Genomic DNA, 12,240 nt, shown 5'->3' with positions numbered 1-12,240 from the left:
TGACATCACACATTCACACACACATCAACGTTATGTGTCTTTTGATAGAAATATAGAGCTCTCTAAAATATCAAACTTGAGTCTGAATAGTCCTCTTGGTCTAACTATCATTTTATAGGATGTACAGGGAGCAGAGTGACATGTTAAATGATAACACAGGGATGCAATCAGCAAAATCCAGGGTGTAAGAAAAAAAAATCCACCAAAAAATGAACTTGATTTTGCAAAAAATAAACTTTAAGGGGAGGGAAAAAAAAAGGGAGAATCTGCAGATGAAAGTGACTTAAAAGATGTGCTAACCAACCATATATTTATATATGGGCTTTATATGGATTCTGATTTGAACTATTGCCCAAAAAGTTAAAAGACAATCAGAGAAATGTAATGACATTATGAAATTATATTTTAAATTATGAGATGTGAAAATCGTGAGATAGTAAAATGACAGTACAGTTCCACTGTTAAAAGATTCTTTTCTTTTTAAAAATCTTTTGAGGATTATGCTGAAATACTTGTAAGTGAATAAATGAGTGTTGGGGTGATTAATGAGTGGGATGTAGATGAAGTGAGAGCTGATTATTGCTGAGGCCTAGTACATGAGAGTCCACTAAACTGTTGTCTCTACTTTTGGGTGTGATTGGCTTTTTCATAATGAAATGATAAAAATTATAACACTCAGTGATCTACATGTAGATGAAATTCCATAGTTTCCTAGAGCTTTTACATGAATTCTGGTTACAGCAGCACTTTTAGCAAGAGAAGACCAGGCATTTCATTAAATCTTTACTTGAAAAGTTTTAGGAAAATTGATGAAACAGCATCAAAATCAGCATTATAATCTCCTGCTATTTAGTTCTTAACAAAAATTGCCATCAGCCTGCCTTTCTACTACACATTTAAAAAGATTCTCTATCTGTTAAGGGTCACTTCAAGGAAGCTAAAAGAGCTAGAATGTAATGTAAGAAATTATTTCAGAAAAATTGATCTACTTAGATTTAATACTTACTTGACTTAATATTTTTATAACTAGGTATATCTTTATTATTTCTTAGGAATAAAAAGTAAATATAAGAAATATGTAATTATTTGAGAACAGAATCCCTATTATAACATGTAAATCTATTGATTAATTTTTATGTGTTTCACTTCTGTATATATTTTCTGGAGTATATATTAAATGAGATTATTATACATATATGAAGAGCTAAATAAAGTTTAATCTTTGACTCAGTGTCTTTCTAGGAAGCTATTTGAAGAAACTAGAAAGAATATATTTTATCATGATGTTTTTAATAGTGAAATTTTGAAAGTAACCTAAATTTATTTTTTAAAACCATTAAATTATAGCTCTTTGAGGGGAATATTTTGTAGTGTTGGAGAAATCTAATTAAAAATAAATATTTCCTCAACTCAGACAACCACTCTACAATGGTAGTAAAGAAAGGAACACTATTTTTTATTGAGTAAGCATTAAATCAGAATGTGATATAAATCACAGACAATCCACAGAGTTTCAAAGACAGGAAGAAATCTCACCCTTCTATATAACCCAACAGATAGAAACCATTACCTACCTACATGTCAAAGAATAACTAATCCTCAAGTAAGAGGACTTGACAGCACCATTTCTCACGCATAATGCATCTTAGATTCTCCTGGTAATCGAGATTAGCTAATTGGTTTTAATCCATTTTGAAATTTTTTGTGTGTGTATGGTTTAATTTAATATAGGGATCCAGTTTCGTTCTTTTGCATGTGGATATCCAATTTTTCCAATTTTTGATACCTTTGATAAGATCATTTGATTTGTATATGCTTGGGTTTATTTCTGGGCCCTCCTGTTCCATTGTTCTATATGTGTCTCTTGCACCAATATATGTGTCTGTTTTAATTACTGTGGCTAGGTAATATATTTTGAAATAAGGAAATGTAATGCTTCTGGCATTGTTCTGTTTTCTCAAGATCTCTTTGGCTTTTTTATGTAACGTTAGGGGGTCTTTTTATATAATTGTGGAGAGGTCAAATTTTACACATATGTAATATGCAAAAATATATGCACAACAAACAAAACTTCCATCCAATCCTGATTTAAAAGTGTCTTTATCAAGTAGATAGTCTATTTAAAATTTAAACTCTCTATCAGTCCTTCTTAAAATGTTCCCCAACCTCGTTCCCTCTTTTCCAAAGTGGCTTCTGAGGTCAGGTGTAAGCTTACGTACTATTAGGACTGTTTATCACTAGGGTTCGAGGAGGCAACACATGCTTTGCTGTCTGTGCATGAACTGGCTGACAGTTTCACAGAGACCAATCATCCACAGACTTTGAAAGAAGTGATGTGACTGGTCACTGATCATGACATACATCTGTTAACTTCCATAGTAATTTGTGGACTGAAGAACTAGTAGTAAGGTTTATTTTTTATGCACGTATTCACAGTTAATATACCATGATCATTGAAATTTAAACCATTTTGGTGTGGGGCTTATGGTAACTGGAATTCCTGCATATCAGAACTTGCCTGTGTTCATATTTCCCTGGGTGGCATTCACTCTCCATTTCCTGAGGCTGTAAGTGTAGAAGGGCTGCAGGGAAAGAAGCTGGACTATACTGAGAAGGGAAAATTATTAGGAGGTAGTACAAAAATATTGAATACATTATACTGAAATATATGATACATTATTCTTCACTTAACATGTTCATAATTTTCACATTACTAATATTTAACATGATGTTATGACATCATAATATTTTATCAAACAAGAGATAAATTTTACCGAGTGCTTCTACATGCTAGACACTGTCCCAAATCATTATATCTCATTAATTCTCTTAATATTTTGAGATAGGTACTATTATTACCCATGTTTCATAAATGAGATATCCAAGATAAAGAGAGATTAACACTCAAAGCTGCACAGTCCATAGGTGAGAAGCTGTGATTTATATTCAGGCATTCTGGTTCTGTGCCCTTTACTGTTTCCTACTAGCCTGTACTACAGTATTACTTATTCATTCTGCGCTCCTTTGTTGGTGTTTAGACTTTTACACTTTTCTACTTTCTTTGTATAGAAATCTTTGTATACATTCGTGGTTTTCCTTAGCAAAAAATATCCATAAATTGAATTAGTTCATCAAATTTTATGGATCTTGTCAAGATTTTTAGTTGCATTTTGGAAATCACCTTTGAAAATATTTTTCTCAATTTACATTTTTATAAGCAATACATTAGATTGTTCATTTAAAAAACCCTAAGGATTCACAGTTGAATGTATCTTTAGTGGTTTTATATTTTTCTGTATCAATTATGTTTACTATTCTTTGTCTGTTTTTAATTGGGCATCTTAAAAATATTAGTGTTCTTTTTATATATTAATGATAATAAGCTATTATTTAATCGAATGAATATATTCTAACCTATTTCATCAATATTTTAATTAGCTATTGTGCAGCATACAGGAAAACTGGATTTTGCTTATTTATTATATGTTCTCTTTACTGGATGAGACAGAGATATTTGAAAATAGCATAAAATGCTAGTATAAAGGGACAGCTATGATAATAAGATTAGTATTTATCATGATATTGTACAAGTTTTTAAAAAATTCAATAGATAAAGGAACATTGGATATATAATGTAAAATTAGAATTATACAGAATCGTTTAAGAATTCAAAGTTTTGAGCAGACCTGCAAGGAATAAAATAGAGAATCTACTATTGTAACTGAAGAAGAAAGTCAGAACAAAACTTGCAACAGAGTTGTGACTTAATGCTCAGCTACAAACTGGAGATCTTTAGATTTCCTCTACTTAGGGGTCAAAGACTGAAGCAGGTGTGGACTGGCAGGCCATGGGATCCAGGGAACTGATGATTAAGCTGAATCCTCCCTAAATTAATCTTATCACATTCAATCAGATAGGTGAAAAATAGTGATAATAACATTTATATAGATTTTACACATTAGAAAACCAAATGAAGAAGTGACACTATCATGTGACTTTTTATGTCATGCAAAATTTAGATTGAGAATCTTGAAATTCTCTATTCTTTGAGAATTTTGATATACTTTTCAATTGCTGACCCTCTGTGCTAATCAATCATTTCAGATATCAAATTTTGGTTTATACTGATGGGAACATGCTTTCTAAAAATATTTACCTTTATGGATAATATTTTAATTATGTGAATGTCAGAAAACCTCAGTAAATAACACAGAGAAATTAGAAGAAAAGATAATTCTAAATAGAGAAGCAATCAATAACAGACATGGTGGCCTTTATGGTTCCAGGAACAAATTATGCTTTTTTAAATGATACGTCACTGCTTTGATGGGTATAGGACAAAGTTATTAACTATACCCAAATTAGACACTTTCAAGCCAAATTATCTCAAAGTACATTTAACTATTTTTCTCATCATAAAAGAAATGTAATTGTAAAACTTAGATTAATTTTAGGATATTTTTTGTGTCAACTTTTTCTACCCTCTCTGTCATCCTAAATGAAACTTTCATCCTTAAAAGCCTTCATTAGTTCTCTGCGCATGTAAGATGATCAACATGACTAGAAACAGAATTTCCAAGCTGCTTTAAGTCTCCTCATCACACTATGCTGTAAAGTTCACTTACTCAGTTTCTTAAAATCTATAATAATGCTGCATTAAGTGCTTCTTTAGCCAAACATTAAATGAAAATGATGCACCATCTTTTGCTTCTTGCCTATAGAATATCCTGAGGAGTGGTAGCAAAAATTATTTCCTTTTTGCAGTATCCAATGTAGTGAATAATCTATAACAGTCTATGAAAATGGCACCAGTTTACATAGTTTATTCATGCAGAGATTACTAAATTACCAAAAGCTGAAGAGTCTTTTTAAAGCAAGTGCATTGTTTCCACACATTTCAATTTACCAATTTTTTTATTTTACAAGAACATCTACCATCAAATTAGAGATTATAACCCAAATTAGCATAATCCAAGGATTCAATAAATTCTTAAAAATGTATTTACTATCAATTCTGTTAAGCCATCCCCTAATTCTCACTTTATGCAGAAGAAAACATCTGGCCACTATTTCACAGCTGAAAGATAATTAGCTTCCAATTTTCACAAGTTATATTTTCACCTACACCCCTTGCAAAGCCCAGGGACTTTAGACTTGTCCAATTACTCTGACCCATCTCCCTAGGTGAATGAAAATGGAAAGCAGTTCCTTCCTGTAAGAAATTAGCCCATCACCTGCTAGCCTCTGAGACTGTATCTCAGGAGCTATTTTGCTTGCATTTAAAAATTATTTTCTTATAATTAACCCCCAAATGCCCAGTTGGTCACTATAATACCAAGAAATATTGATCCCTAATACAGGGCATATTTGCACTGTTGAAGAATGCCAGAGCAAATTTTTTCAGACATGATACTTTAAACTACTTTCATCCAAAACATGTGCAGTTGCATAGCTACATTACTTTTTATAACCTTTTGTTCTATTCCTTGTTTTATTCATAGGAAAAGAAAAAGATATTAACAAGAGTAATTGAAGGCAGATTGAATTGTTGCTTTATCTTTTGAGAATCTCAAACTTCTGCTTTACTGCATAAATATATTCTCTAGCCCTTTCTACTCTCTCCTCATCCTCACACTAACCAATTGTGGAAAATACATTTGCTTACATTGTATTTTGCTTTTGAAAAGCTTTGTAATATTATATGAAAAAGAAGCATTCCTGGACATAATTGAAGCTTCCAGTTAGCTCAGTGATAGAAAGAGAATCTTCTCTCTCTCTCTCTCTCTCTCTCTCTCTCTCTTTTTTGAGGAAATAAACTAAAGAATGAAAGGATATGGCAGCTGAGCAATTAAAGATAAAGAAATAGCTGGCCAGGGAGCCTTCCCTAGAAGGAAACTAACATATATTTGCAAGCATAACTCACCATACAAATCAGCAACTGAGAGCAGTCTGAGAGCAACACTGCTGATTCAGAACTGAGAATAATTTGTTAGAGAACCTGCAAATGGTCTAAAAATGACAAATCACCCTGGTTAGTACAATGCATTATTTGGGACCCTAAAATGTTTCTGTTCCTTCTAGAAACTTGTTCTCCATGACTGTTTCTTAATAAATACCTATTTTCTGCAGAGTAATGCTGAAATAACTGTTCTATACACCATTTTGATTTTTCTAGTCTGTTTATCATTTTTCCCACACTGCCTCTCACATATTCCCTTTGCCTGCCACGTAGATACGTAATGTCTATTGAATTGAGTGATGAGAAGAATATATAGAGTTCTGTTTCCCAGAGCCAGCAACAGTGTGACCATGTGGCCTCAGTCTACCTCTTTCATCTTATTTCCTACTATGCCTACAACTGTTACTCCTGAAATCTGGTTAGACTTGTTTCTTCACCTGTCCACAAGCGTACGTTGCACTTGTTCAGTTCCTTTCTTCATAAGCCATTGTCCCTCTCCTTACATAAATTCTATTCATTTCTCAAAGTCAATTTTAAGCCTACTTTCTTAAGGAGCCTCCTTCCTTTCTCTTGCCCTCATTGACCATCCTCTCTTTTCAGTGCCTACACTTGCAATGCACAATTTTCAAACTATATGGGTATAACATCTGACATTGTACACAGTTGTCTGTCTGTGTTAGTCTATTTTCCAAATAAAATATTAAACAACTGAAGGCTCAATCTCATGCCTTTAATTTCTTATGCACATACGTATTACTGGTGAATGACTGAGAGTGTAATAAGCCTACAGTAACATTTACAGACAGATAGGAATCTGTGATCAATCATAAAAGATACCTAGGAGTTACATTACCATCTCTTCCAAATTCTATATGTTTTTCTATTATATGTAGGTGTCTACAAAAGACTTCAGTAACAAATTTCAGCATTGCAAAGGGCAGTAGAATGAAAATATCAGAGGGTGGTGCTCCTCAAGCAATTGGCAACATATGATATGATATTTGGGTATTTTAAGATTTTGTGCAATATAGTCAGAGGATGCTAGAATTTTAGATCATGAATCACAAATCACAGATCATTTCAGTGTGCCTCATAAAAAAATTCAAAATTACTCTTGAAGTAAATGCCATGATTCCCCAAAGAAAGTAATATGTACAATGCGAAGGACAGAGTTCAGAGACTTTAAAACTATTCATATTTGAAGAAATATTACATAACTATAATGACTAAAAGATCTTATTGGCAGAGATGATGATTTGAAGTTCATAAACCAAGACATGTAAGATAATTTACTTCTGGAATATTGAAGACTTATTTTATGTGCGTTTGTTGTTATTTGCTTATTCATGTGTGTTTTTGCTTAGTCATTGTGTTTTTGAGGATGTGCAAATTGCACCTAAAAATAATTTCAGACCCTGTTCACTTATAGGCAGAGACATAAGAAGAATAGGAGCTTCGGGGTGAGCTGCTTCTTTGCAAATAATACAATTCTAAATTTAATCTCATGCTCTTGTAATCATCTTTGCAGAATAAAAAGATTTTGATTCCTTCTTTTATCTAATTTAAAACTCACAGTACAAAAAAAATCTTATCCATGTTTGTGTAAATGTATAATTTTAAAATCTAATTTAAAAGTAGGGAGAAAAATACTTAAGTTCATCACTCCCATTCATTAAAAATGAGCCATAAACATGTTTTAACTATTTATTTATTTATTTATTTATTTATTTATTTATTTATTTAGCACATGAAAATCAAAAGAACAAATCAAAGCCAATCAACTATATGAGTAAAAAGTAAAAGAGCATTTCTTTATCCCAGGGCCAGCATCAATCTGCTGTTACTGCTGTCAGGCACCCTGAGCAACTAACACATGGTATCTCTTCAGATATTCCTTACAGTCTCACCACAAGCTAAGGAGATAACCTAACTATCTCCAGCCTAAATTTGGCCCTTCATCCTAAAATGAGCTGAAGCATTTGGAGCTGAGGTGACCAGAGTCTGCTTTTCATCAATGAGAGTAGTCAGCTTTCAGGGACCCTAAACTACACTTCCCACACCCCATCTCTGCTTAATTCATGCTGTCTCCAAAGAGATTATCATCAAGTGGCTACTGGCATTAGAATCAAAACTTATAAAGCATGTATCCTAGTGCTAGCATTTGGATCAGAGAACAAACTTCTTTTATTGATGCCTTTAACCATCTTCCTTCCTCCCATACCACAGACTTCCAGAGCATCACAGGTCACTGCTGACGGATACCAGCACCTGGGACTACTGTGAACTCTACTCTGAGGTCTTTTCTGGCAACATGACCATATCACACCCACAGTGTGTGGAGCCCTGCCCACCCCCTTTCTGAAAGCTGTCTTACAGGGTTCAAGAAATTCTAGTGAATAACTTAATGCAAACTTGGCCATGACATGATTCCTGGACAAAGCCACTGCTTTCAGCTTGTTATATACCTTTCAGCAGGTAATCTAAAAAGGACTGACAAAGAATTACAGGGAAAATAATATTCCCAAACAACCCCTCCCTGTCAGTTACACTCCCAGAAAAATCCTCCCTGCCCCTGCCCTCAGAGATCTTCCCTTTTTCCTCTTCTTAATCCTCCCAACAGAAGAAGGGTGCTATTCTGTTGTATCAGGCTCCAAGGCACCATATGGCTATATTTACAAGTGGAAGAAGTTGCTATTTTAAAAATGTATGTGTGCCCTCCTCCTTATGATTTCTGTTGACTGTGTGCCACAGGATGAATAAAGTGTAGTATGGCCCCCTTGGCGCCCTGCCACCGAGCATTCTCTTATTTTGTCTATACCCAGTTGGCCACTTACATCCTGGCTAGTCTACTTCCAGTTATGTGTCCAGGTATTTGCGTCCTTAAATGCTAGTACCTTAGATCAGGTTCTCCCAACTTCTCAGCCAGATTACTGCTACAACCTCCTAAGTGGTCATTCTGTCTCTGCAATTTCCTCCAATTCAATTTTCTCATTGCAATCAGAGCAGCTCTCATGCTTAAAATCTTCTATCAGCTCTTGTTGCCCTCAAGACTGAATCTGCATTCTCTAAATATGGGTTGCAATGCCCATCAACATCCAGTTGCTGTTCACTTCTATGGCCTCTTTAGAGGGGGAGGAGGTGGTAACTCCTTGCACATATTCTATTTCCACCAGGAGGAAGGAATTAAAGAAGCAGGTGGCCTATGATGCATTTACTCTTTTTACTGTAAGACAACTGTCAGGGTAACAAAGAAGGTAGATGACCTAATTTATTCTGTTACTGGACCTTTAGGTGTTGAGAGGCAGTGTGACATGGACCTCTTGTGCTCCTATACTTCTTGCTGAGTATGCCACAGTTGACCATTCCTTCACCTGGGCACTTCTCAGGGTTGTTGTACACCTGGAAATTCTTGGAAGTAAGATAATGCATTGAAGGAGTGCATTTCTTACCCCCTGCATTGCTGGTTGCTCACTGCCTACAATATATGGCCAGTTCTTACAGTCAGGGTTCCTTCAATTGCATTTTCAACTTTCAACTAAATTGCAGAATTGTAGAAGGCTTCTACAGGAAGCCTTCATGGGCTTTGAAGTCTAGGTTAGTAGGTTAGCACTCTTCTCATATAGCTGACATAGCTGACCTTACTTCAATAGCAGTTGTTGATCTTCCTGTTTAGCCAGTTTATTGCACAGAGCAAACTTGTTAAAGTACAGTTATGAAACAGCTTTATTTCTACCTATTTGCTGTCTTCAGTGTCCTCTCTGCTAGATCTCTTCAGCTGTGCCTTGGCTGTGTCTCAGGCAGATCCTGTAGCTTTGCATTCATTCCCAGCAATAGGAATCACCTCAAGTTCAGGTAACAAAAATTCTAGCTTAAACTAAATTAAAATTTCAAACTTGCATCCAGTTCAAAGCTGTTTCCCTCTCCTGGCTCAGGTCTGACTTTCAGTTGGAGGACACACAGTGAGGAATGGAAACATGGTCAGTTTGACTTCACTTCTCCCATTGTTCTTCCCTCCTTAGAGAAAGAAGAGTTGAAAGAGAAAAGATAGAGACTTAATGAGACTGATGCTATTGTGTCTTGGCTGTGGTGCTTTTTGTTAGGTCAGGCATCCACATGCCAGCTGTCACCCAAGAGGCGTTTCCGTGGGTTCTTTTGAGACTCCCTTTGCAGACTTCGGTACCGTACTACATCATTCCCTGAAATACGAGTCCACCACTCTCCTACTGCTCGTGTACAACTCCCACTTCCCTCTTGGCTTTGTCCCTTCCTCCTATAGTTTGTCTTCAGTCTTTTTTTTGTTAGGGCCCTTTCAGTGCTGCAGGCAACCCTCAAGACAGTTCTGGGCCTTCTTCAGGGTCTGTGTGGCTCACAGGAAATATCAAACACCCTGTCCTAGCCAGTATGAGCAGTGCCAGCCGCTCCCCCTGTGACTGTCTCCTCCTCCTGCTCAGTAGGCAGCTCTTGGCAGACTCTCTCCTTTGCACTTCTCTGGGCGAGATGGAGCCACCCGGCTCTGAGGGCACACATTAAGCTCTTCCAACTTCTCTACCGCAATGGTTCGTAAAACATAACTGGTGTTACTCAGCACCTGACACATCATAGACATTAAATCAATATTTGTTGAATAAATACATAAATGAATTCACCTTGATCTGATAGAGGTAAATCAAAGAAACTTATGCTCAGCCGATGCAGAGTCTCTGAGAGTACAGTTGTCCCTCAGTATCCACAAACACCAAAAGCTGAAGATGCTCATGTCCCTCATAGAAAACAGTGCGGTCCAGTCAGTCTTTCTCATTCACAGATATGGAGGGCCAACTGTCCTTTGATCATTTTTATCAGAGACCTTTTTAAAAAATTTCCTTTTATTTGACCCAGAAATTTCAACTCTAGGAATTTAACTGAAGGAAATAACTGGACAAGTGCTCACTGATAGATGTACAAGGATAAGTGATATCTTACATTAAAATGAAAGTCGCCTATGTACAAAACAATAGTGGATTAGTTTTAAAAAGTATGGTTCATTCAAATATTTGGAATATTATTCTTTTATTAAAATTTTTGTGTAGATATGTACTCATTGATGTAGAAATGAGACTTAAAGCAGAAAATAACAACCTGATAAAGGAAGGGGAAAAAAAACAACACTGTACCTTGCAAACAGATAAACTGTATCAAACCTGCAGCACAAACTAAGCACAAATAAAATGTTGTAACTCATTTTAGAATTAATGGGTCAAGCTAAGGTAACACTAACACAACACAGATCCATATGTTTCAAAGACCACTGATGATTTTAGCAAGTCACCGAGTTTCTGAGTCTGACAAATCTCTGCCCAGACCATGCTTACTAACTTCTGCCATAAAACCATCCATGACTAACTCCAGTTCCTGAAATATGATAACCCTTATATTATAAATAAAATAAGTCCTTCTTTAACTGCCCCACTTTTTGAATCAGACTAAAACTCTATCAAAATGATGTCCCTGGCTCAGCATGTTTAATAAGCCCAGTTTGGTATATTTAACAGTTTACCTAATGGATCAACCAGAGAACTAAATTTGCTCATTTTCTTTCTCTTTTGTTTTTTCTTTTTACTACTTTTAGCTTGAGTATTTTCTTGAATGTTACCTTTTTCCTCCATTGGGAATATTTTTGTTTGTCAATTTTTTTTAATTATAGAATAAGTTGTTTCAACTTAAGGACATTTTGAAATTTTCAGCAAATGAAGATATTGCAAAATTGTAGAAATTATCCATTGTATTCCATTCCCAGGTAATATAAATATAGTTGGCCCTTGAACAACAGGGGTTTGAACTGCATGGGTCCAATTATACTCAGATTATTTTTCAGTAAATACATACAGTAATACACTGATCTGAGGTTGCTTAAACCCATGAATTGGGGTCCTTGGATACCAAGGACCGACTATGAGCCTTGAGCATCTGCAGATTTTGGTGTCCAGGGCAGGTCTTGGAACCAGTAACCCCGTGGATACTGAGACAACTGTATATCCAACTTAAAAAGAAGCCTCATCAAAATACTCTTCCCATAAATCAAAATAGTTAAAGATATTTCAAAAATAAATCTTGTATGCCCTCTGAGGTCTCATTTATTCTGGTCCTCCATAAATTTTATAAAGATGAGCTTATTTGAAAGCTCTGTTTTTACTAGTTTCTATTTGCCCCGGTCCCATAACCTGAAGTTCCTTAGCAATCCCTTTGTGGAATACGTTGATGAAAGATTTCCAAAAGATTTTGAATAAAATATAATCAAGCTT

The sequence above is a fragment of the Camelus ferus genome, chromosome 7 (genome assembly GCF_009834535.1).
Source record: "Camelus ferus isolate YT-003-E chromosome 7, BCGSAC_Cfer_1.0, whole genome shotgun sequence".
Lineage (NCBI taxonomy): Eukaryota > Metazoa > Chordata > Mammalia > Artiodactyla > Camelidae > Camelus > Camelus ferus.
Note: the sequence above shows the minus strand (reverse complement) of the source record.